This window comes from Balaenoptera physalus (genome assembly GCF_965194825.1).
Source record: "Balaenoptera physalus genome assembly, chromosome: 11".
Lineage (NCBI taxonomy): Eukaryota > Metazoa > Chordata > Mammalia > Artiodactyla > Balaenopteridae > Balaenoptera > Balaenoptera physalus.
This window is the reverse complement of record NC_138896.1, coordinates 75062385-75084216: the sequence shown is the minus strand read 5'-3', so window position 1 is coordinate 75084216 and position 21832 is coordinate 75062385. Positions and strand designations below refer to the sequence as shown.

Sequence of the window (21832 nt, the reverse complement as noted above, 5' to 3'; positions counted from 1 at the left end):
ATGAAATTCTAAACAGTGGATTTTAGTAGAACACTGCGTCTGGTCAGCTTTGAACTCATCCATATATACCACTAAGAGTTGTATTCATGATGACATATTCTGCCCATTCTAAATTTATCTGTTACTTACGGTCCCCTTTGTAGAAGAGTTTATTCTTCAGATAAAAGATTGAAGAATGAGTACTTTTATTATTTTGAGTACAAACTAATGCATAAGTTGTAACTTAGCAAGTTTTATGATTGGCTGGGACTATCTCTGTTTAAGGCTCAACACTGGAAACATGGAAAAAATTTTCCATTGAACCAGTAAGAGTTTTTGCAAATCAAATTCTATAGCACTACAATTCCTATAGCAAGTTTCTAGATGATTGTGATTGGTCTTTCAGATGTTTTATTTATAAAAACATGGTTTAGGATTTCAAAAAGGTAGTGTGAAATATTTGTAATTTTTTTTATAGCTTAACAAGCTCTTTGTGTCTTTGTTATTGGTCTCTCAGCACTCAAAACCTTTCAACTGTAAAGAAGACAGAATATGTTCCAATCAGTGTATGTTAATTTGTTATATTTATAGCTGAACTCTGTTCGTTATGGAATTGAGCTCGCAAAGACTAAAATGTGTCTGTCGTTTTCTTTCAATTCTAGCACCTTCAATAATGAGAAGTATGGGCGCTAACCTTTGACTTTTGGATTTTTTGGTCAGTGTTTTCCTAATTACTTTGGTGAACAAAGGATTGTGAGAACTGTTCGACATTGCTGCCCTTTTTAAGGGGCCATTAAATCTTGTCCATTTGCTGCTTGTTCGTTTTATACCTAAATATATGGTTGCTTCTTATTCACTGCATTCACTTTGTATCCCCGCCTTCTCCTCTCAGCCACCCACGTTGCAGCCTCTGCTCCTGCCACACAACTGGAAAGCTCTCTCAGACGTTGCTGGTGATCTTTGCATTGGCATGTCCAGTGCCCTTTTCTCAGTCTTCATTATCCATTGAACTTCCTTTCATAATTGTCTTTGTTGATGGTGCACTCTTTGCGAGAGGGCATTTTCTTGACTTACTGCATTTATATTTCTTCTCTATTTAATGTATGTGAAGTGACTTTGATAGTGGTCAACAAAAAGTGCTACCTCCTTTCCCCTTTTTGTTACCTCCTTTTCTTCCTCTTGGGTTTTTCTGAGAAGTAGCTGCCTGCACTTGCCAGTTGACTCATAATCTACAGCCCAGCCTGTCTTATACTGTCATCTCTTAGCAGCCTAATTTTCACCTGCCTTTGGGACTTCACCTGGATCGCCCACTCTTTTTTTTTTTTTTTTTTTTTTTAAGTATTTATTTATTTATTTATGGCTGTGTTGGGTCTTCGTTTCTGTGCGAGGGCTTTCTCTAGTTGTGGCAAGCAGGGGCCACTCTTCATCGCGGTGCGTGGGCCTCTCACTATGGCGGCCTCTCTTGTTGCGGAGCACAGGCTCCAGACGCGCAGGCTCAGTAATTGCGGCTCACGGGCCCAGCTGCTCTGCGGCACGTGGGATCTTCCCAGACCAGGGCTCGAACCCGTGTGCCCTGCATTGGCAGGCAGATTGTCAACCACTGCGCCACCAGGGAAGCCCTGGATGGCCCACTCTTAACCCAGGAGTCCGTATCAGTCATAAAGGATGCACCAGTCTTTGACATGTCCCCCACCCCAAAACCTCAGTTCTGTGTCACTACTCTGGCCTTTCACATGATAGAATTTGGAGTCATCTCTGATTTTTCTGTTATTTCCTACTTTGAAATATCTCTTAGGTTTAGTGTTTCCTCACCATTCTGATGGCTGCTTCTCTGCCCCAAGCCCTCAGCCTTTCGTCTCTGGGCTGTTTTCTGCTGGTCTGCCTCTAGTCCTAATTTTCCTTTAACTGTGTATATGTCAGCTGACAGATAAACTTTAAAACGTAGTACTCCTGGAGTCTTTCCTATTTGGTGCCTTTTGTGTAATATGTAACTTTCTACTGTGTACACCCCTCTGTGTGGCCTTATGCTATACACCAGCAGACTGATCTGTCCTTCCACCTTACGTGCAAGCACACTCCCCCCACCCATACACACAGCTGATGTCAGTCTCATGCCTGCCTTGCTGCCTTTTGCATCCTGCTTGCCCTGCTAGGAATGTCTTCTACTCTTTTCTCTACCTTTCCAAGGTTCTGTCCATTCTTCTTCAAGATGAAGTTCCTTTACTTTTACATGCAGCTTTTTTTTTTTTTTTTTTTGGCAGCTGTCTTGACTCACGGTTAACTTTTCCTTCTCTGTGCAGCTGGGTTTCTAATGTCTTGCATTTCAGAAATTCCCCCAGTGGCTCTGTCCCTAACTTTAAAATCCTTTAGGGCAAGACTGACCTTTGTATCATGATCTTCCATCCCTAGTGTAGTGCTAGGAACGAAGGAGGTGCTCAGTAGTAGGTGGAGGTCAGTTTGGAGAAGGGTTGAGAAAACATTGTAAACATGTGGGTTTCTAATTGCATTGGTAAATATTGGAAGACAGTTCTAAAGATAAAGATATAAAACAGATTTTTATAAGGTTGGTGGTATTTCCCTGGGATGGTTTTATCTTTTACCTGGTGCCGTTTTGTTGATATGGTATAACAGATATTGTGGAATTAAAATTCAGTGGGGGAAACTTTGAGCAAATTACTTTATTTAAACATAATGTTTTATAAGTTAAGTTCTATATATACAGAGAGACTCATTTGCCACTTTCTCAGTCAGCTACTGTAAATACTATGTTATAAATAAAATATCATTAGTCAGACATACTGTATTTTGATTGTACAGATTAAGTGAATGTCATCTTATTTTGAAACATGGCTCCACTTTACCCCCTTGTACGTTTTCCCATCTACATTATGTAAAGAAAGTTAAGAAAATTTCTTGTTGTTTAATTTTCCCAGAGCATCTGTGGAATAGAAAGGGCCTACCAGCTCTACAGAGAGTTAAATCAGGATTCATGAGCTACTTGCCCTAGCTGGGCAGCCGTGTCCAGTCACTGCCCAACTGTTCTCTCTCTCTTTTTTTTTTTTAAATTATTTTGGCTGCGCTGGCTCTCAGCTGCGGCACGCAGGATCTTCGTTGCGGCATGTTTAGTTGCGGCATGCGGACTTCTCAGTTGCGGCATGCATGCGGGATCTAGTTCACCAACCAGGGATCAAACCCAAGCCCCCTGCATTGGGAGCATGGAATCTTACCCACTGGACCACCAGGGAAGTCCCGCTGTTCCCTCTTGATAGCTGTCTCCCTTTGCCTTCCCCTGGGCTAGGGAGGGGCTGCCAGAAGCCCCCTGCACTCCAGGCTGTAGGAGCAATTGAGAGCTAGAAGAGCTTTCTGATTCTTCTCCCTTTATTCAAATTGTGCCTTGTTTGTTTAGTGAGAAAACAGAACCTCTTCTTTGAGTTCAAAGGTTTCTTTTGCCCTTTTCCTCTAGGCCTTAAAACATTCTAACCTTGTTACTTGCTTTTGTCTCCTTTCCCACTAGTTTGAGGCAAAGGGGCAATGTTTTATCTTTATAGCTGCTTCACAGTACAGCACAGTACAAGAACCAAGTAAATATTTGTTGAATGAATAAGTGGTTCATGTGTTTAAAAGCCAAACTTTTTTCCCCTTTATTCTCTCAAATTCTCAGCAGATTAACAGCTTTGTTGTTCAAAACCAAGGGTTCTTAAGCTTTTTGATATGCATGTATCCCTTTGGTAAACTAGTGAGGCCTGTAGACCATTCTCAGATTGCTGGTTTTAAATAAATAAAATACATAGGATTAAAAAGGAAATCTTTGTGTATATCTGCATCATCTGTAATGTGATATGAAAATATGTGTTCTTTCTGTGGTGACAAAGTTACAGTTACTGTTAATATTGCTGTGTTGTCGCCTACACTCATATTTGAAGGAAATCTTAAATTTCAATTTGAGATTAGTTAAAACAGATGTAACAGCTTTCTCTCATTCACATTCATGCACCCCTGAATTCTCTTCATGGATCCTAGCACTCCAGGTGAAGAACCTTGCTCTAAACAGTAGGAATAAGAGAAACTATTTAAGGTAGGAAGACATTTTAAGAAATTTGACACTGTTGCTGATTTTTAGTAAACAAGTCTGTGATAGGGGGAGTTGACAAGATTATTGTAAATTGCTGAGGATGTTGATGGATGAAGACTTGGGGGTTAAATAATTTCTGTTTTATAGTGATAACAGGGAACTGTGGGGGTAAGGGAGTAATTTCCTGAGTGCATAGTATACAGAAAACCCTTTTAAACATACATATGTGGTGTCTTTCTTAATCATGTTTGGAAATAATAGAGTTAGCATTTAGTGGGAAATTCATGAATGCTGGAGTCATAGAGACCTGAATTTTGAGTAAGTTTCTTAATCTTGCTTGAACCTTGGTCTTCTTACCTGTAAAATCATTATAATGCTTGCTTCCAAGTTCTGTGAAGATGAAGCGTTTGAGAGCGTGTCACAGTGCTTGGAGCTCCCAGCCGGTGCTGATTTCTCAGTGATGGGAGTGGTTTGCCTTTGCCTTGTGTAAGTCCAGGGTCTCATTTCCTTCTCCATAAAGCAGGGGTATTGGAGTAAAGGATCCTTAGTATCCCTTTAACCTGAAAAGTTTTTTGATATTAGGAAGCCTACTTCTTAGGCTTACTAAGATGTAAACTTACTAACTAGATGCAAGCTGTAAAGAGATTGTTTAGAAGTGGGAGAGAATTAGTCTTGAGTATCTATAATCTGGAAGGCATTCTCAAAGAAACCAGCTTATTTCATCCTCAGAGCCACCCTGTAAAAAAGTTGGTATTCCCGCTTTACAGATTAGGGTATTGACCCAGAAGGGTAAAAAATCTTCCAAGGCCATGAATTCATTTGTGATGAACTGGAGTTTGAAGTCAAGGTTACAATGTGGAAAACCTGTTTTGGGCTTTCGTTTTTTGTTATACAACACTGTTTCGCACTACTTTCCTAGTGATCAAATGCCAGACTCAGTTTAGTACTTGTCCTACGAAGAGAACACTCTTGTTGGAAAGAATACATGTGTATGTATTAAGATTATATTTATTACTTTCATTTTGGAGAGATAACCAATCATTTAAAAATATTTTTAAAATTTTGAAACAGCCAAAAACAGGGAAAACTTATAAGTGCAATAGGGAAAATGTTTTCCCACCCCAGAGTCCTTGGCAGTAAGTTGTCCATCTGATGCTCCATCACTCCAGAATACCCTGCTGTGTTACTTCTGCAGTAAGGACATTCTCCTACGTAAGTACAATATATAACTCTCAAAATCCGGAAATTAACACTGACACATTATTACCATCAAATACACCTCAGACCCCATTCAAGTTTGACCAATTGCCCCAATAAAGTCTCCCACCTCCCCACTGCCCCCTTTTCTTGGTAAAAGCAAAGGGATCCAGTTGAGAATCATGCTTCGTATTTAGATGTCAAGTTGTCTTCAGCCTTTCTTTTGATTTTCATGATCTTGATGTGTTTGGAGATTATAGGCCTGATATATTTTAGAATGACCCTCAATTTGGGTTTATCTGATGTTTTCTCAGGATTAAACTAGGGTTATAGGTCTTCGGCAGGAACATCACAGAAATGATGCTGTGTCTTATGTACCCTGAAAGGAGGCACAGATTTCAATTTGTCCTGTTTCTGATGATCAGCTGTTTATGGTGGTATGTGCCAGGCTTTCCACTGATAAATTACCCTCTTTCCATTTGTAATTAATTAGTATTTTGTGACTAAGTACTTTGAAACTATGTAACTATCCCATTCTTTGTCAAACTTTTAATTTATTGATTTATTAATTTATATCAGTATGGACTCATGGTTTTCTGTTTTATTCAGTGAGCTATAGTTTTGTTACTCGTTATTTTTATTTATGTGTAAGTTGTCCTAGATGTGGCCAATGGGAGCCCCGTTAAGCTGGCTTCTTTGTCTTTTGACCTGTGTCCATCATTCTTTGGAGCATTTTCTCACTTTTTGGCATCAAGTGTTCTAGGCCAGGGTTTCTCACCTTTGGCACTGTAAGTGCTCGTATGCATGGCTATTAATCTTAGTATCCATTCTATTCTGCAAGAAAATAGAACATTTTTGAAAAAAATAACTACCAAATGTCAACCTTTTTGTATCCTTAGTAATATATCACTTAGCGTGACTTTCTGATACTACTGTGAAGGTGACAGAGAACCTGATATTCCCTTTTGTGCATTTTTCTTCTCTCCTACCTAGGGGAAAAAAGAGGTCTTCTTGTCTAGGAACTGCCAAAAAAAAGGTAGTATAATTGTCAAAGCTTTTCCACTGTCAGAACAAACATTAAACAAAGCAAAGCAAAATAAACATTTCAGTGTCATTGGCACAAGAGTGGAAGAGGAAATGTGCTCTTCAGTTGTTTGCTTGCTCATCTATCATGTATTTAATGAATATCTTCTGGTATCAGGTATTGAGCAGGGCTCTTTGCAATGCAGCTGAGATTCCAGGGCAAACAGAAATCAATGGTTCCTGCATACCCTCAAGGAGCTTACAGTCTAGTGGTTAAGAGATGAGTAATCGTGAAAAGAAACATGGACTGACAGATAGTCATACAAGGAAATGCCCTGAGCAGCAGTTCCTTACTTACGAAATGTGGCAGATGTTCTACTTTACAAACTGTTCTGAGGGTAAAATGAGCTCATTAAAGGAAAAGTCTTTTGGAAACTGCAGACATCTTACATAAATGAAGTGTTTCTTTCCTGTCACTCTATCTTCTGGTGTTTCTCGTCTTCTTTTTAGAATTACTAAAGTAAGCATCCCCTAATCTAGCTTCCAGGCTCTTCCTCCCCACTCCAATCCTGAACATTACTGCCCATCTTTCTATGTGTACACTACCATTCACTTTCATGGCACTTAACTCTGTTCGAGTGTTCCCATATTTCCTTCAGGTTGAAGTCCAAACCTTTGGTAAATAAGGCCTCCAGGTTAGCGTCAACCTAGCTTTCCAGTCTTGTCTTGTCACTTGTGTTGAAGCCCTCAACCCAAACCAAATTGGTCTAGTTGCTGTGTCTGAAGTACACATTGCACTTTTCCAACTCTGTACCTTTGCTCTTGTCCTTCTGCCTGGAATTATCTTCATTTTCTCCATTTTTCACAGTTACATCCTCATTCTGGACCTGGCTCAAACCAAGGCCTTCCTTCGCTTTGCTCCCATTGTGTGTGGTCTGTCCAGAGCACTTGGTAGTCATCATTGCCCTCTTAGGTCACTGTTAGGTTTTCCCAGCTGGCATTACATGCTTTCAGTGTATAGGGACCATATTAAACATGTGTTTTATATTTCCCATATTTATTAAACATGTGTTTTATATTTCCCATATTTATGTAGTGTTCAATAAATTTTTTCTAATTGATAAGAAAAGTGATTAATTCAACCCAACTCCGAAGAATTTAAAAACAAAAACAAAGGGCTTCCCTGGTGGCGCAGTGGTTAAGAATCCGCCTGCCAATGCTGGGCACACGGGTTCGAGCCCTGGTCCGGGAAGATCCCACATGCCGCGGAGCAACTATGCCCGTGCGCCACAACTACTGAGCCTGTGCTCTAGAGCCCGTGCCCCACAACTACCGAAGCCTGTGTGCTTAGAGCCCGTGCTGCGCAACAAGAGAAGCCATCGCAATGAGAAGCCTGCGCACCGCAACGAAGAGTAGCCCCTGCTCGCTGCAACTAGAGAAAGCCTGCGCACAGCAACGAAGATCCAACACAGCCAAAAATAAGTAAATTAAAAAAAAATCCATTATCTAAAAAACAAAACAAAACAAAAACAAAGCCTGACTTTTCAGAAACACAAACTGAGTTCGCACTGCAAAAAATTATTGCTCTGTACCAATTTTGAATTTTGTTAAAAGTTACAGGGACTTCCCTGGCAGTCCAGTGGTTAAGACTTTGCCTTTCAGTGCAGGAGGTGTAGGTTCGATCCCTGGTCAGGGAGCTAAGATCCCACATGCCTGGTGGCCAAAAACCCAAAAAACATAACACAGAAGCAATATTGTAACAAATTCAATAAAGACTTTAAAAAATGGTCCACATCAAAAAAAAAAATCTTAAAAAAAAAAGTTACAACACATCTGACTTAACTTGTCCCTTGCCTCCGCAAAAGATGAACACTTTTGCACTGTGAGTACACTGTTGTCAAGAAGGAGGCTTCAAACTGAGACAGTTGCAACCCCTTTTGTCCCTCTCTTTTGACCCATTTTGGTACCAGGGTTGGACTGCTTCAGCTTAGCAGTTAGATGTATTAGCTGGGGTCAAGTGGGGTGCCCAAGATGATACAGGTGGATGCTGGTGGTGCTGAAAGGGGCTCAAGACAAGACCCAGTATTTCCCTTTTATACATGAATGATAAAGAAGTTGTGTCTCAGAATCTGAGGAATCTGCCACTTGATTATCTACCATAATTAAAAATGAAAATCAGAATAAAACTGAAGTCATTAAAAGCAATTCATTCTACTAAAAAGAAAAAAAAAAAGAAATGCCCTAGTGTACTATGGGCAAAATGGGAAAAATGTCTCATGCTGTGAGAACAGAAAATAGGAGGAACCATGAGTTTAGGTTTCAGTAACCAAATGTGATCTAATAATTGGTGTTACTGCGTCTTTTTGAGTTGAAATTCCATATTATATCTAGATGGATTTTCAATGATAGACTGTTTTTTTCCCTTACTGCTCTAACTTCAACATTCACTGTTGAAAGAATGGGTTGTTGAAGAAAAGAATGGTCAGAAATTGGAAATACTCAGATAACAATGATGATCTTTTAGTCAATACATACTTGTTAAATATCATTGATTTTCCAGAAAGATCTCTAAAATACAAAATGCATTTTGGATGTAATGTGTTTTGGACGTGATGTCCAAAATATAATTTGGGATATTAGTCATGGGAGTCGCCTCACGCTGCTGAGAATGCAGCAGGTTTTTTCAGAGTAGTAGCATCCATGAATATCAGGATGTCATTTACCATGCACACTCTTTATTTCTGTGTTTACAGCAATTAATGCTGCTGCTGCTTCTTTGTTGCAGCCTCTAAGAAGACTGATTTATCACTATAATTTTTTTATGGTCTACTTTTCATTATAACAATATTCAAACATACATGGAAACAGAAAGCCCTGCTACTTGGTTTCTGCAGTTATCAACACGTGGCTGGCTTATTTTATCTATACTCTTTCTCTCACACACACACAATTTTGCCTCCCTCACTGTATTGTTATACAGCAAAACTTGAGTATTTTATCACTTCATAAATAATTCAGTGTTTATCTCTAAAATGATGACTTTTTAAACCGTACATGTTTATCACATGTAAAAATCAGTTAATTCCTTAATACTATTAAATATCCAGTTGGAAATATCACATGATATCGCTTATATGTGGAATCTAAAAAAAATGGTACAAATGAACTTATTTTCAAAACAGAAATAGAGTCACAGATGTAGAAAACAAACTTACAGTTTCTGGGGGAAAGAGGGGGAGGAAGGATAAATTGGGAGATTGGGATTGACATATACACACTGCTATATACAAAATAGATAACTAATAAGGACCTACTGTATAGCACAGGGAACTCTACTCAGTACTCTGTAATGGCCTATATGGGAAAAGAATCTAAAAAAGAGTGGATATATGTATATGTATATCTGATTCACTTTGCTGTACACCTGAAACTAACACAGCATTGTAAATCAGCTATACTCCAATTAAAAAAAAAAATCCAATAGGTATCATCACTATTTTTTTTTTAAGATTTAATTTTATTTATTTTTGGCTGCGTTGGGTCTTTGTTGCTGCACGCGGGCTTTCTCTAATGGTGAGTGGGGTCTACTCTTCGTTGCGGTGCGCAGGCTTCTTGCGGTGGCTTCTCTTGTTGCGGAGCACGGGCTCTCGGCAGGCGGGCTTCAGTAGTTGTGGTGCGCAGGCTCAGTAGTTGTGGCACATAGGCTTAGCTGCTCCGCGGCACGTGGGATCTTCCCAGACCAGGGATCGAACCCGTGTCCCCTGTGTTGGCAGGCGGATTCTTATCCACTGCGCCACCAGGGAAGTCCCATCATCACTATTTTGAATTCTCTTCCACGTGAAGATTAAAATTTGACTTGTGGTATTGGCTGTTATGCAGAACCTGTAGAGGTTTTTTTCTTTTGAAATTAAGATCTAAAAAGAATAGCTCTGTTTCTGGAATGAAAATCTAAATATCATAATTTTGTAAAATATTTCGGGCTAAGACCAAAAAAAACAACAGCCAACCACTGAAAATCTAGGTATAACAACCTTGATTAAATTAACTCGAATCATTGTGTTTTTCCCATTGCTTCAGTACTTCATGAATACCATACTACTTGTTGGAAAAAAGAGGAAGGTGTTTTGAAAATTTGTGCTCCAGGTTTAGCAAGCTGGTGCTGACTAGGTGATGAGTTTGTGTATGGCTCTGGGTGGCAGTCACTGGTCTTGGACTATGGGATTTAGGGTGCTCAGGACAGGCATCCAGTTATTCAGTATAGTTCATTTTAGCAGGTGCTTAAATGAGCACTTACTCTGTGCAAATTAAACTGAGGAGAATATCTCCTAACTACTGAATGTTGAGTTAATTTGAAATAATAATTCTCTTATTTCTGTTATAATTCAGAAATATCACAATACATAGTGCAAATTGTGTTTGAACTTTTAAAAGTACAAACTGGACTACTCCATAGAAAACACATTTTAAAATAGGTTATGGGTACTTCCCTGGTGGCGCAGTGGTTAAGAATCCACCTGCCAGTGCCGGGGGCACGGGTTCGAGCCCTGGTCCGGGAAGATCCCACATGCCGCGGAGCAACTAAGCCTGTGCACCACAACTACTGAGCCTGCTGCTCTAGAGCCTGCACTCTAGAGCCTGTGAGCCACAACTGCTGAGCCCACGAGCTGCAACTACTGAAGCCCACGTGCTCTGGGGCCCGTGCTCTGCAGCAAGAGAAACCACCGCAATGAGAAGCCTGCGCACCACAACAAAGAGTAGCCCCCGCTCACCGCAACTAAAGAAAGCCCACACAGCAGCGAAGACCCAACGCAGCCATAAATCAATCAATCAATCAATCAATCAATCAATCAATCCCTTTTCTCCATGCCCTCTCCACCATTTATCCTTCTTTAAAAAAAATATTTATTTATTTATTTGGTTGCACTGGGTCTTAGTTGTGGCTCTTGGTCTCCTTAATTGCTGCTTTCTGGCTCCTTAATTGCGGCTTGTGGGCTCCTTAGTTGTGGCATGTGAACTCCTAGTTGTGGCATGCATGTGGGATCTAGTTCCTGGACCAGGGATTGAACCCAGGCCACCTGCTTTGGGAGTGTGGAGTCTCATCCACTGTGCCACCAGGGAATTCCCACACATGCTGTTACTTTTTAAAAATGTGTTGCGCAACAATGTGAATGTACTTGATGCCACAGAACTATACACTTAACAGTGATTAAAATGGTAAATTTTATGTTATGCATATTTTACCACAATAAATAAATTTTAAAATACTGTTTACAGGACCAAAAGGCCATTGCATTGCATTTGGTCTCTTAATTCTCTGTCTTTTTTTAAAAAATTGTTTTACTGAGGCATATTTTATACCTTAAGTGAACAGCTTCATAAGTTTTAGTAAGATTATACAGTTGTACAACCATCATCAAAATTTAGTTTTAGAACACTTCCATCACCCCCAAAATGATCTTTTGACCATTTACTGATAATCCTGCCTCTTCCTGGCCCCAGGCAACCACTGATCTGCTTTTTTTTCTACAGTTTTGCCTCTTCCACACATTTCATGTGAATAGAATCATTCAGTATGTAGTCTTCTGTGCCTGGCATATTTCATTCAGTGTGTTGTTTCTGAGATCCATCCCTATCATTGCACGTTTTGGTAGTTTGTTCCTTTGTATTTTGCTGAGAAGTATTCCATTTTATAGATATACCATATTTTGTTTATCCATTCACTACCTGATGGACATTTGGGTGGTTTCCAGTTCATAGCAGTGAACACTTGTGTAAATGTCTTTGTATGGATGTATTTTCATTTCTCTTTGGTAGATGCCCAAGAGTGGAATTGCTGGGTCTAAATTTTTAAGAAACCGCCAGACTGTTTTCAAAGTGGCTGTACCATTTTACATTCTTTTACATTCATTCCAGTATTGTGTGAGAGCTGCGGTTTCTCCACATCCTTCTTAACGCTTGGTATTGTTAGTCTTTCACTTTAATCATCTTCATTGGTGTGTAATGATATTTCGTTGAGGTTTTAATTAGCATTTCCCTAATGACTAATGAAGTCGAGCATCTTTTCATGTGCTCATTTGCCATTCATATATCTTTGTTGAAGAGTCTCTTCACATCTTTTGCCTATTTAAAAAAATTGGATTGTTTATTGAATTTTAAGAATTTTTATATACACATCCTTTATTAGACGTATATTTTGCAATTATTTTTCCCCCAGTTTGTGGCTTTTCTTTTTTTTTTTTTTAATTTATTTATTTTATTTATTTTTGGCTGTGTTGGGTCTTCATTGCTGCGCGAGGGCTTTCTCTAGTTGCATCAGGGGCTACTCTTCATTGCGGTGTGCGGGTTTCTCTGTGGTGGCTTCTCTTGTTGCGGAGTACAGGCTCTAGGCGTGCGGGCTTCAGTAGTTGTGGCACACGGGTTCAGTAGTTGTCGCTTGCAGGCTCTAGAGTGCAGGCTCAGTAGTTGTGGCTCACAGGCTTAGTTGCTCTGCGGCATGTGGGATCTTCCCAGACCAGGGCTCGAACCCACGTCCCCTGCATTGGCAGGTGGATTCTTAAACACTGCGCCACCAGGGAAGCCCGTGGCTTTTCTTTTTCTTAATGGAATCTTTGAAGAGAAAACACTTTTAAACTTTGATACAGTCGCAATTTATTGATTTTTTTCTTTTGTTGTTTGTGCTTTTTTGGGGGTCATATCTAAAAAATCTTTGCCAACCTAGGTCAAAAACATTTTCTCCTTGTTTTCTTACATGTTTTGAAATTTTAGCTCTTGTATTTAGCTTAATGATTCCTTTTGAGTTTTTATGTATGGTGTGAGGTAAAAGTTGAGGTCGATGTTTACCATGTTCCTCTGACTTCTCTACTGGATCTAGAAGCTCAATCTGATTCAGGTTTGATTTTTGTTTGTTTGTTTGTTTGCAAGATTGTTTCATAGTTGGTGTTCTGTTCTTCCATCGTTAGGCAAGTAACCTTTCAGCTTGTTTTTTGTTTTGTGATTGGTGTAAACTGTTTGTTGATGGTCAACACTCAGATCCATTAATTGTATCAGAGATTCTGTCATTCCTTCATCATGTGTTAGCTGGATTACTTTCACTAAACGAACTCCTTATCTTCTATATATTCTATATCTTCCTTATCCAGTGGTATAGTTGTGTATGATCTCTTTAGTTACAAATGCAGTGACTCTTGTTATTAACAAGTCGTTTGGGTTATTTTTCCTAATGCACCATTTCCCAGATGACTTGGCAGACAAAGAGTTTCAACTAATTAGCAAGTTGAGTTTTTTTTTTTTTCTTCCTCTGTCTCTGCATTAATGGCTTATGAACAAATCCTTCTGTTGGAAACTCTGTAAAGTGTTCTCCTTGGCTTCTTTGTAGGCAAAGACTGTATGTATCCTGAATTATTGCTTTATAAGAGCACATTGCAAGCTTGACCTTATCTTTTCCCAGCATAGTATTTTATACTGAATATATAGTAATTGCTTGCTTTTCTGTTTTTACAGCTCTGATTTATGATGCTGCTGCTGTCTCTTATGCTGCTTTATTGTTATGAAAAGGTTTTCTGTTCTTTTCTTGATCTTAAGTGTAAATAAGAAAAGTTATAAAGTTAACATACATTCTACTGAGTTGTGGCACACAGGCTTAGTTGCTCCACAGCATGTGGGATCTTCCCAGATCAGGGCTCCAACCTGTGTCCCCTGCGTTGGCAGGCGTATTCTTAACCACTGCGCCACCCGGGAGGTCCTGGAAGCACTTACTTTAAAAGCTACTGAAGAGTTATTTTGTTTTCTGAATAATTTATGCTTTTTCTAAATAACTTACACTTGTTCCTTGTATCATTTTTATTAAATGTTCAGCATGCTTCTTAGGTTTGCGGACCACAACGTAATGGCCCAGTGTTTTGCAATAGACAGTCGCCATCATGCTATTTTCCAGGGTTGCCTCAGGGGGCAGCAGCATTGCCCTGGAGTTGGGAGGGGTTGAGGGACTGGTTTTGTCTGATCATGCAGTATGGATACATATAGTGATTTTGAGTGGTTATAGCCTATCCAAAGTTACTTGGCATTTATAGCTGATAATCTTTTAGGGCCTTAAATTCTTTTAAAAAATTCCAATGAATTAATCGTACTGCACACGTGATTATAGTCCAGGAGTCTGTGAAGTCTGACATAAAGCTATTTAAAAATACCTGTGCGCTTAATGTAACAAAACAAAGCAACAAACTCCCGAAAGCATCCTGCCTTATAATCATGCCCTCCGTTGAAAGCTTTGAGGAGAAAGAGTGGGAGTTCAAGTTTGGTGAATGATTGGATAAAAGTCAAGCCTCCCAGAGGTCTGAAGACATCAATCACTGCTACTTGCCCTTGGTTCTCTTGTGGAGGCCTCTGGGGTAGACAGAAGCCTCTTTACTCCCTTGGGGCAAAGGCTTTGTTTTTGTGCTTTCCTACTGATTTTAAGGTTTTTGGTGATGGCTGTTTATCACTGATCTTTTTTTAGCCTTTTGACTGTTTTCTGAACTAACTCAATGTCATTTCATTACACCAAAGAAGAATTAATAAAGAAATGTACTTTAATTTTTTAAAAAAATGTGTGCTGTATAATTTTGCTAGGAGGAGTTAGGAGGATATTTGGTAAGAAAAATAAAGAAATAAAGAGGGTATTTCAACTACGTATGGTCTGGGAATCATTTTAGAAACAAAAGGTATTTTCATTCTAATAAGAGGCTTGTTAAAGAAATAATAGCTAATATTCTTTGAGGGCTTGGTGTGCTGTAAACTTTTACGTGCATTAATTAATTGAATTATCAAAGTAGCTGTATGGGATAGGTACTATTGTTAACATCTCCATTTTACAGAAGAGCCTACTGAGGCATAAATTGATTCTGTAACTTGCCCAAGGCCACACAGCAAGCAGGCTGTGCGCCTGTCAAGCCTTAGCAGTCTGGCTTTTGAGGCCACATGCTTCCTTACCAGAACTGTCCAGTTACTTTTGATATGGTGTTGATCATTCATATACCTTGATTTCCTCCCTTTTAGAGACCTAAATTTACCACTTAAAATATTTTATTAAACTTCCTGAACTTTTGAAAGTTGTAATGTAGGTTCAGTAGCCTCTAAAATTTATGATCCCTAATAACTTCCTTAGCTGGGAAGACATGGTTCTATGGAAACATGAGGGTTTAAACATATCTCTAATATTCTGATGGATAGGATTTATTAGGTACCTGCTGTAAGTGTAAATTATCATTTACTCTTCACAACAGCTCTTTACCATATTCCCTATTTAACAGATAAGGAAACTGAGCTAGTAAGTGGTGGCTGGGGGATTTAAGCAGGGTCTCATTTTTATAGTTAGTCTGGTCCATTATTTCACTATCTGCCATTCCCCGGCATGTGAATTTTGTTGTTCACTATTTAGAGAAACATTTGCCCAACTGATGAAGACAAAGGCACAAAGTCAAAGAAGAGTTCTCTTCTAGGCACCTGTATTGGCTTTACCGAGTGATCTTTTTCAAGATACTTACTGTGCTGAACTTTGGGTAGAACAAATTTAGTTATACTCATTATTCAGCATCAGTTGATTTTTCATTCTCTTCAAGAGAATAGTCGGCTTTTCAGATTCATCAAGAAAAAGAGGGAGAGGACTCAAATCAATAAAATTAGAAATGAAAAGGGAGGAGTTACAACGGACACTGCAGAAATACAAAGCATCATAAGAGACTATTACAAGCAACTATATGTGAATAAAATGGACAACCTGGAAGAAATGGACAAATTCTTAGGAAGGTATACCCTTCCAAGACTGAACCAGGAAGAAATAGAAAATATGAACAGACCAATCACAAGTAATGAAATTGAAACTGTGATTAAAAATCTTCCAACAAACAGAAGTCCAGGACCAGATGGCTTCACAGGTGAATTCTATCAAACATTTAGAGAAGAGCTAACACCCATCCTTCTCAAACTCTTCCAAAAAATTGCGGAGGAAGGAACACTTCCAAACTCATTCCATGAGGCCACCATCACCCTGATACCAAAACCAGACAAAGATACTACAAAAAAAGAAAATTAGAGACCATTATCACTGATGAATATAGATGCAGAAATCCTCAACACAATACTAGCAAACAGAATCCAACAACACATTAAAAGGATCATATACCATGATCAAGTGGGATTTATCGCAAGGATACAAGGATTCATCAATATACGCAAATCGCTCAATGTGATACACCATATTAACAAACTGAAGAGTAAAAATCATATGATCATCTCAATAGATGCAGAAAAAGCTTTTGACAAAATTCAACACCCATTTATGATAAAAACTGTCCAGAAAGTGGGCATAGAGGGAACCTACCTCAACATAATAAAGGCCATATACGACAAACCCACAGGAAACATCATTCTCAATGGTGAAAAACTGAAAACATTTCCTCTAAGATCAGGAACAAGACAAGAATGTCCACTCTCGCCACTATTATTCAACATAGGTTTGGAGGTCCTAACCATGGCAATCAGAGAAGAAAAAGAAATAAAAAGAATACACATTGGAAAAGAAAAAGTAAAACTGTCACTGTTCACAGATGACATGATACTATACTTGATAATCCTAAAGACACCACCAGAAAACTACCAGAGCTAATCAATGAATTTGGTAAAGTTGCAGGAAACAAAATTAATGCATAGAAATCTCTTGCATTCCTATACACTAAGGACAAAAGATCAGAAAGAGAATTTAAGGAAACAATCCCATTCACCACTGCAACAAAAAGAATAAAGTACCTAGGAATAAGCCTACCTAAGGAGGTAAAAGACCTGTACTCAGAAGACTATAAGACACGATGAAAGAATTTAAAGATGATACAAACAGATGGAGAGATATACTGTGTTCTTGGATTGGAAGAATCAACATGTTGAAAATGACTATACTGCCCAAAGCAATGTACAGATTCAATGCAATCCCTATCAAACTACCAATGGCATTTTTTACAGAACTGGAACAAAAAATCTTTTTTTTTTTTTAACATCTTTATTGGAGTAAAATTGCTTTACAATGGTGTGTTAGTTTCTGCTTTATAACAAAGTCAGTCAGTTATACATACACATATGTTCCCATATCTCTTCCCTCTTGCGTCTTCCTCCCCCCTAACCTCCCTATCCCACCCCTCTAGGTGGTCACAAAGCACTGAGCTGATCTCCCTATGCTATGCAGCTGCTTCCCACTAGCTATCTATTTTACGTTTGGTAGTGTATATATGTCCATGCCACTCTCTCACTTTGTCACAGCTTACCCTTCCCCCTCCCCATATCCTCAAGTCCATTCTCTAGTAGGTCTGTGTCTTTATTCCCGTCTTGCCCCTAGGTTCTTCATGACCTTTTTTATTTTTTTCTTAGATTCCATATATATGTGTTAGCATACGGTATTTGTTTTTCTCTTTCTGACTTACTTCACTCTGTATGACAGACTCTAGGTCCATCCACCTCACTACAAATAACTCAATTTTGTTTTTTTATGGCCGAGTAATATTCCATTGTATATATGTGCCACATCTTCTTTATCCATTCATCTGTTGATGGACACTTAGGTTGCTTCCATGTCCTGGTTATTGTAAATAGAGCTGCAATGAACATTTTGGTACATGACTCTTTTTGAATTATGGTTTTCTAAGGGTATATGTCCAGTAGTGGGATTGCTGGGTCATATGGTAGTTCTATTTTTAGTTTTTTAAGGAACCTCCATACTGTTCTCCATAGTGGCTGTATCATTTTACATTCCCACCAACAGTGCAAGAGGGTTCCCTTCTCTCCACACCCTCTCAGCATTTATTGTTTGTAGACTTTTTGATGATGCCCATTTTGACCGATGTGAGATGATGTCTCATTGTAGTTTTGATTTGCATTTCTCTAATGATTAATGATGTTGAGCATTCTTTCATATGTTTGTTGGCAATCTGTATATCTTCTTTGGAGAAATGTCTATTTAGGTCTTCTGCCCATTTTTGGATTGGGTTGTTTGTTTTTTTGATATTGAGCTGCATGAGTTGCTTGTATGTTTTGGAGATTAATCCTTTGTCAGTTGCTTCATTTGCAAATACTTTCTCCCATTCTGAGGGTTGTCTTTTCGTCTTGTTTATGGTTTCCTTTGCTGTGCAAAAGCTTTTGAGTTTCATTAGGTCCCGTTTGCTTATTTTTGTTTTTATTTCCATTTCTCTAGGACGTGGTCAAAAAGGATCTTGCTGTGATTTATGTCATAGTGTTCTGCCTATGTTTTCCTCTAAGAGTTTGATAGTGTCTGGCCTTACATTTAGGTCTTTAATCCATTTTGAGTTTATTTTTGTGTATGGTGTTAGGGAGTGTTCTAATTTCATTCTTTTACATGTAGCTGTCCAGTTTTCCCAGCACCACTTATTGAAGAGGCTGTCTTTTCTCCACTGTATATGCTTGCCTCCTTTATCAAAGATAAGGTGACCATATGTGTGTGGGTTTATCTCTGGGCTTTCTATCCTGTTCCATTGATCTGTATATCTGTTTTTGTGCCAGTACCATATTGTCTTGATTACTGTAGCTTTATAGTATAGTCTGAAGTCAGGGAGCCTGATTCCTCCAGTTCCGTTTTTGTTTCTCAAGATTGCTTTGGCTATTTGGGGTCTTTTGTGTTTCCATACAAATTGTGACGTTTTTTGTTCTAGTTCTGTGAAAAATGCCAGTGGTAATTTGATAGGGATTGCATTGAATCTGTAGATTGCTTTGGGTAGTAGAGTCATTTTCACAATGTTGATTCTTCCAATCCAAGAACATGGTATATCTCTCCATCTATTTGTATCATCTTTAATTTCTTTCATCAGTGTCTTATAATTTTCTGCATACAGGTCTTTTGTCTCCTTAGGTAGGTTTATTCCTAGATATTTTATTCTTTTTGTTACAATGGTAAATGGGAGTGTTTTCTTAATTTCACTGTCAGATTTTTCATCATTAGTGTATAGGAATGCAAGCGATTTCTGTGCATTAATTTTGTATCCTGCTACTTTACCAAATTCATTGATTAGCTCTAGTAGTTTTCTGGTAGAATCTTTAGGATTCTCTATATATAGTATCATGTCATTTGCAAACAGTGACAGTTTTACTTCTTCTTTTCCGATTTGGATTCCTTTTATTTCTTTTTCTTCTCTGATTGCTGTGGCTAAGACTTCCAAAACTGTGTTGAATAATAGTGGTGAGAGTGAGCAACCTTGTCTTGTTCCTGATCTTAGTGGAAATGGTTTCAGTTTTTCACCATTGAGGACGATGTTGGCTGTGGGTTTTTCATATATGGCCTTTATTATATTGAGGAAAGTTCCCTCTATGCCTACATTCTGGAGGGTTTTTATCATAAATGGGTGTTGAATTTTGTCGAAAGCTTTTTCTGCATCTATTGAGATGATCATATGGTTTTTCTCCTTCAATTTGTTAATATGGTGTATCACGTTGATTGATTTGCCTATATTGAAGAATCCTTGCATTCCTGGGATAAACCCCACTCGATCATAGTGTATGAACCTTTTAATGTGCTGTTGGATTCTGTTTGCTAGTACTTTGTTGAGGATTTTTGCATCTATGTTCATCAGCGATATTGGCCTCTAGTTTTCTCTCTTTGTGACGTCTTTGTCTGGTTTTGCTATCAGAGTGATGGTGGCCTCGTAGAATGAGTTTGGGAGTGTTCCTCCCTCTGCTATATTTTGGAAGAGTTTGAGAGTTTGAGAAGGATAGGTGTTAGCTCTTCTCTAAATGTTTGATAGAATTCGCCTGTGAAGCCATCTGGTCCTGGACTTTTGTTTGTTGGAAGATTTTTAATCACAGTTTCAATTTCAGTGCTCGTGACTGGTCTGTTCATATTTTCTATTTCTTCCTGGTTCAGTCTCAGAAGGTTGTGCATTTCTAAGAATTTGTCCATTTCTTCCAGGTTGTCCATTTTATTGACATATAGTTGCTTGTAGTAATCTCTTGTGATCCTTTGTATTTCTGCAGTGTCAGTGGTTACTTCTCCTTTTTCATTTCTAATTCTATTGATTTGAGTCTTCTCCCTTTTTCTCTTGATGAGTCTGGCTAATGGTTTATCAATTTTGTTTATCTTCTCAAAGAACCAGTTTTTAGTATTATTGATCTTTGCTATCTTTTCCTTCATTTCTTTCTCATTTATTTCTGATCTGATCTTTATGATTTCTTTCCTTCTGCTAACTTTGGGGTTTTTTTGTTCTTCTTTCTCTAATTGCTTTAGGTGTAAGGTTAGGTTGTTTATTTGAGATGTTTCTTGTTTCTTAAGGTAGGCTTGTATTGCTATAAACTTCCCTCTTAGAACTGCTTTTGCTGCATCCCATAGGTTTTGTGTCTTTGGGTTTTCATTGTTATTTGTTTCTAGGTATTTTTTGATTTCCTCTTTGATTTCTTCAGTGATCTCTTGGTTATTAAGTAGTGTGTTGTTTAGCCTCCATGTGTTTGTATTTCTTACAGATTTTTCCCTGTAATTAATATCTGGTCTCATAGCATTGTGGTCAGAAGAGGTACTTGATATGATTTCAATTTTCTTAAATTTACCAAGGCTTGCTTTGTGACCCAAGATATGATCTATCCTGGAGAATGTTCCATGAGCACTTGAGAAGAATGTGTATTCTGTTGTTTTTGGATGGAATGTCCTATAAATATCAATTAAGTCCATCTTGTTTAATGTATCATTTAAAGCTTGTGTTTCCTTATTTATTTTCATTTTGGATGATCTGTCCATTGGTGAAAGTGGGGTGTTGAAGTCCCCTACTATGATTGTGTTGCTGTCAATATCCCCTTTTATGGCTGTTAGTATTTGCCTTATGTATTGAGGTGCTCCTATGTTGGGTGCATAAATATTTACAATGATTATATCTTCTTCTTGGATTGATCCCTTGATCATTATGTAGTGTCCTTCTTTGTCTCTTGTAATAGTTTTTGTTTTAAAGTCTATTTTGTCTGATATGAGAATTGCTACTCCAGCTTTCTTTTGATTTCCATTTGCATGGAATATCTTTTTCCATCCCCTCACTTTTAGTCTGTATGTGTCCCTAGGTCTGAAGTGGGTCTCTTGTAGACAGCATATATACGGGTCTTGTTTTTGTATCCATTCAGCCAGTCTGTGTCTTTTGGTGGGAGCATTTAATCCATTTACATTTAAGGTAATTATCGATATGTATGTTCCTATTCCCATTTTCTTAATTGTTTTGGGTTTGTTATTGCAGGTGTTTTCCTTCTCTTGTGTTTCTTGTCTAGAAAAGTTCCTTTAGCATTTGTTGTAAAGCTGGTTTGGTGGTGCTGAACTCTCTCAGCTTTTGCTTGTCTGTAAAGGTTTTAATTTCTCCATCAAATCTGAATGAGATCCTTGCTGGGTAGAGTAATCTTGGCTGTAGGTTTTTCTCCTTCATCACTTTAAGTATATCCTGCCACTCCCTTCTGGCTTGCAGAGTTTCTGCTGAAAGATCAGCTGTTAACCTTATGGGGATTCCCTTATGTGTTACTTGTTTTTCCCTTGCTGCTTTTAATATTTTTTCTTTGTATTTA

The 21832-nt window shown here is 38.4% G+C and overlaps 1 protein-coding gene across 8 annotated transcripts in view; it reads left to right on the top strand.

Moving 5' to 3' along the window:
- Positions 1–21832, top strand: part of SFMBT1 (Scm like with four mbt domains 1) — a 135153-nt gene that overhangs the window by 31671 nt on the left and 81650 nt on the right. The window contains exon 1 of one of the 8 annotated variants that reach the window (XM_082414446.1): positions 3971–4054. The exons of the other annotated variants lie outside the window; for them this stretch is intronic. The gene's annotated coding sequence lies outside the window, so the exon portion shown is untranslated. Of the gene's footprint in view, positions 1–3970; positions 4055–21832 lie in introns of those variants that run through there. 8 annotated transcript variants of the gene reach the window in all.